This window comes from Myotis lucifugus, unplaced genomic scaffold (genome assembly GCF_000147115.1).
Source record: "Myotis lucifugus unplaced genomic scaffold, Myoluc2.0 scaffold_15, whole genome shotgun sequence".
Lineage (NCBI taxonomy): Eukaryota > Metazoa > Chordata > Mammalia > Chiroptera > Vespertilionidae > Myotis > Myotis lucifugus.
In genome coordinates, this window is record NW_005871063.1 from 2313415 (window position 1) to 2319166 (window position 5752).

Genomic DNA, 5752 nt, shown 5'->3' on the forward strand with positions numbered 1-5752 from the left:
TGAGGCAGGGAGTGTGTGGATGAATACTGGTGAGACCCAAGGTAGACCTCATACCTTGCTTTGCCAGATGTTGGAATTGTACCTTATAACCTGACCTATTCCTGTCCAATAAGATGAAAAATAAAAATTAAATGGAGCTTGAGCTCGAGATGAGGGGGGCCAGAAATGTGGCTGACCTGGGGTCCACTTGGAGGCAGAAAATAGAGTAGTCCCCTTACTCATGGTTTCCTTTCCATGGTTTCAGTTACCTAAGGTCAACCTCAGTCTAAAAATATTAAATGGAAAATTCCAGAAATAAACAATTCGTAAGTTTCAAACTGCGTGTCATTTTGAGTAGCATGAGGAATTCTCCTGCCATTCTGCTCAGTCCCACCTGGGACACGATTCATCCTATCATCCACTGTATCCATGCTGTAGACACCCCCAGCCCATTAGATACTTCATAGCCAACTGAATTATCAGACTGTCTTTGGTGGCAACACAGTGAATGTGTTCATATACCCCTTATTTTACTTAATAATGGCCCCAAAGGGCAAGGGTAGTGATGTTAGCAATTTGTATACACCAAAGAAAAGCAGAAAGTGCCTCTTTAAGTGAAAAGGTGAGTACAGTACAATAGGATTGTTTGAAATGAAGACAGAGAGACAGAGACAGAGAGACAGAAAGAGTACTCACATAAAAGTTTTACACAATATATTATTACAATTTTTCTATTTTATTATTAGTCATTATAGTTAATCTCTTATTGTGCCAAATTTATAGATTAAACTTTATCATAGGTATGTATGGATAGGAAAAAACATAGAACGGGGTGAGCAAAAGTAGGTTTACATTTGTGAGTACACAAACCACAGTTTATTCTTGTATTAGTATTTATTAATTACTGTATTATTTTCCATACAAACAACTGTAAACCTACTTTTGCCAACCTCTGTATATAAATGGGTTGGTTTTATTCACAGATTCGGGTACCCACTGAGGGTCTTGGGATGTATACCCTGTGGAAAATGAGAGATTATTGTAATAGCTCTTTAAATTTGCAATAAAAAATGGTCTCTGATAAAACTACATTGCAAAAAATAGGAAAGGAGCAGAATGGAAAGAGTAAAAAAGTTGAAGGGGCAGAACCTGGAGAATCTGTGGTGGAAAAAGCACAGGATGGATGTGAATGGGAAGGTGGAGTGTCTCCTAAAATGGAAGGTAATACAGATGTTGCTAGTATTGGGAAGCTGAAGAAAGTTTAGATTGTCCAGAGTTTATTAAAACATTTCTTATTTCTCAAAAGAGCTGATAAAGGAAAAGATGGTACAAAAAGACAATCTTTCCTTGACAGTGAGTCTGGTTATAGCACATCCAAGAAGCAAAGAGATGCTGCTGACAAACAGAGGTTTTGCCAGAGGTCTTGACCCTGAACCAGTAACTGGGGCCATAGATAGCTGTGGAGATTCTAATGAAATGGAAAGACTCAAATGAGGTAGAGTTGGTGCTGGCGAATGAGGCAAATATAAAGTGTTCTCAAATTGGAATGGCTTTTTTTGTGAAGAGGGACTAATTTGGCATTTTTCCCCCAGAAAATGAAGTCAATAATTGTTTGCATTTCTATAGACAGATGATAAATAGATGACTGATACAGATATAAAATTTGGGTCTTGGTCTTTTGATTTATTAGTGTGACTAATTACATTCTAATGAAAATAAAGTTTGATATATTAGTTTTAAAGTAGTATTGGGGCAGTTGGATTTTTAAAAGTCTATGGTACTGGTTATGTTGAACAAATAAATAAGGCTTTCTTTATCAGAAGAAAATTTGATATCATGGTATATTATATCCTCTGTATTAGAGAAATGTAGGGGAATATTTTCATAGTCTTTCTTTAATAAGAATTTGTGTTTAACTCATAATGCCTAAGGACCATTTTGAGTTTTTTGTTTATTTGTTGTTTTGTGTGTGTATACATAAATACATATGTAAATGGGTTTCCTTTCCTCTTCTTCCTTCCTTCTCCCACCATTTCACAACCATAGGTGAACTCATGTTTCTGGGATACCATTATTCTGAACAACCTAAGAAATGAGTCATTTCATGTGAAATTGAAAATTTCTCAATCATTAATCTTTCCAATTAAATAGAGAATTCTGTAATTAATTAGACAATTTAAATAAAATGTAAACAAATCCTGGTGTGTTTTAGTTAAGCAAGACTTAGTTAAATAACTACTTAAAGGTTCTTTCTAGTGAAACTTTCCTTTACAAGTTAAAATCCCCTGTGCTATATTGATTAAAAAGTCAATGTCTATGACTTTGCTCATGGAAACCTAATCAGATGGTTAGAGATGTCGACAATATAAAAAGACCTTGTTGGAATAAATTGGTGAACAACTTTCGTCATCTAAACTATTGATTTGCATGATTTTTCTTTACCCCCAACTTATTCCTTACATATAGGCTCAATCTTTTCGATATTTGGGTTACTGGTTTAGTGGAAGCCTTGAAAAATAATAACTTTGAATAATTGTAAAGGCAGTATTTATTAAAATACATTTCCTTTTCACAATTGAGCTATCAACTTTTATATTGTGTATACATTTTTGGGGGGACTCCCTCTATGGTTCAAGACAGGGCATGCACACTGGACAGCTACTTTGTTGGCTGTTGTCATTTTTTTTTCTTTGACAATCTAAGGCAGCGGTTCTCAACCTGTGGGTCGCGACCCCTTTGGGGGTCGAACAACCCTTTCACAGGGGTCGCCTAAGACCATCGGAAAACACATATATAATTACATATTGTTTTTGTGATTAATCACTATGCTTTAATTATGTTCAATTTGTAACAGTGAAAATACATCCTGAATATCAGATATTTACATTATGATTCATAACAGTAGCAAAATTACAGTTATGAAGTAGCAACGAAAATAATTTTATGGTTGGGGGTCACCACAACATGAGAAACTGTATTAAAGGGTCGCGGCATTAGGAAGGTTGAGAACCACTGAGGAAAAGAGGTCAGTGTCCCTGACTAAATAGTCAGGTATTGCATGTTTTAAAAATTCTTCCAGCATACCAGAGTGCCTACTGCAGCACACCAGTTGAAAATTTCTGATGGAGATTAAGTTCTAGAATATTATGATGACAGTGTTTAAAGCATTTGCAGTTAAATAAGTCTTAGTGGCTCACTTGTTGTGAAGTTCTTGGAAAGTTGGTATTTATGTGTATATATAATGTTATATATCTATTATGTATCTACTTATATGTTATATTTCTATACAAATTTTTATTGAACTACTTATTTATTTAACCTGAACTTTTGATTAAGCAGAACCTATTCCCCAATTATGCTTGATAACAGAATTTGTCACATTTAAACTTGAAAGAATGTAATGATGTAGAAGAGTTATATATTCATAAATATGTTAGTATACTGATCAGAATTCTCTCCTTTTACAATTGTTCCTAACATTTAGTTAACAATAGCTTGCTCAGAGTTCTCTCTACCAGACTATTACAGAATCATTCAATTTTGTATGGGCAGTAATTTTTTCATAAGTAATTTAAGTCCTTTCAGTATTAAAAAAAATGTCTTTGTATCTCAGGTGAATGTCACACACTTGTGACTAAATAATTAGTGAAATTCTGAATGTATTGCTGATTAAAGTATGTTTGTAAGACACTCTTGAGGATTTAAAGAATGATCTTGGTATAAATCAGCATTCAAAAATGAGATATCCATGATTAATTTGAGAAGGGGCTATTTCTAAAGTCTGCAACAAAAAGATTTAGAAACTCTGAAATAAAACCTGGGAAATTTATGTTTGGGGCATCAATTTTAGAATATTTCAACATTTAAACCCTAAGACTTATTTCCAGCAAGAGTTTATTAAGGCATGCTTGTCAGTAGACCATTGTTCTTTTTAAACATAATCTTCACCCAGAAGAAAAGTTAGTAACAATTAGTGTTTGAGTTCTGAGGATTATAGATATGTGACATTTATACTCTTGCACACACACACACAGAGGGGGGAAAAGTCATTTTGAAACAGAAAACTGTTTCATTCCATAAGCATGCCATTAATGCATGATTCAAGATGTCATAGTTTGGATGAGATAATCAAATTCCTTAGATGAATCAACTGAAAGCAGATGCTTCATTTAGGAATAACTTAGAAACCTGTAAATTGAAGACAGCAGATTGAAATGGAGAAAAAAAGAAATAAGTGTAAAGGTATTACTAAAAATGCAAAATGGTTAAAAATTGTCATTATGACCTGGGCCAAGGAAAAAATTTTATGCTCATTGGTCTTTCAAGGAACTACCTCCACATGCAAGCACAGCTCAAGTTCTATTATTAGCAAGTACATGTTTGATATTGACAGATGGACATGCCATCATTTTGAGACTATGCATTCGAAACCCTTGGGACTCATCATAGAAAGAATGAACTAACATTCTTTGAAAATCCCAGTCCAAGAAAATTTGTTCTTGATAATAATAATTCATGTTTGTAAGGTGCTTTTTATTCAACTCTTAAGACTCTGTATAGATGTTTAAATATGCATGGTCATATATCATTGTCATCATACATCATAGCCCAAATGTTTCAATTCCTTGTACATAAAGCAACTCTTTATTTCATATGTGAAAATACAATCTTTACCTTGCCACACAAATTCTCCACAAATAGCACCTTCTTATTTATGCTCCTATATTGCTTGTGCTCAAGGATTGTTAATGCAATCTTTTCTTAAAGCAATGTTTTAAAAATTCTTTAAAAACAAAACACCTGTGTTTTCTGGCAGGACAACAACGTGTCAGCCAAAATAGCTTTATTTAATGACTGACTGTGGTTAGCTAGCGCCCCATAATTCATTTCATAATTGGAAAAAAATGTAACATTTGCTGACATCATCTGAGTGTTGATCTGGACCCATTGAACAGGGAGTTTTCCAACAAAAACGATTTAATTTTCCATTTCACAATTCCGGAAGGACTTAGGACTGGGGCATTTATGGAGTCTAGAAATGATTTTCTTTTTCAGGATTTAAGCTCAAAATTTGGACAGGAAGAAAGACTGTCTAAACATAGTTTAATTTCCAAGCCAAAATTTCATTTGTAAATATCTCACTTCCTCTTAGGCATATTGATACCAGTTTGAGATCAAACATATTAAAAAGAAGCAATGGCTAAAGTGGAGTAGAAAAATGTGTTAAAAATTAAAAACCTAACAGGTGAGGAGAGATAAGAGTTACTATAAGCTATATTCTGAAAGATTTCTTAAACAAGTATGTATGCACCTGATTCTTGCCTACCTCGATTTCCGGTTTATTTGAAAATTTGCAAAATACACATAAATTGCATTGATGATTATATAAAAGTAATGCACTACCAGTTGTAGTATTATTATTTGATATTGATAATGTAGTGGATTCAAAATTTTATACACTACTGCAAATAAGGGTAAAGAATATCCAGCCTAATCTTTCCTAAGAAAATTCATCTTTATATCAGAGAGGAGAAAGATAAATTTGTTTTTAACATTGATTCTTAATTTTTTTGTTTCTTTTCATTTAAACACTGTCTTGGGAATTCCATTAATTCTCTATCTACTTCTCTTGGCTAGATTTGTCTCCAAACTCATGATTTGGGTTAAACCCATCTGTCTGTTTACCCTGTACTGACATCTGAGCAGCTGAAATGGCTGGAAAAAACAAAAACTACTGTTCTGATCTCTCTTTAAGTTCCACAGCCACAAACCT

General features: G+C 33.7%; 1 pseudogene; it reads left to right on the plus strand.

Moving 5' to 3' along the window:
• The first annotated feature begins 1049 nt into the window (after positions 1 to 1049).
• Positions 1050 to 5112, plus strand: LOC102440456 (annotated as a pseudogene).
• Positions 5113 to 5752: the final 640 nt, after the last annotated feature.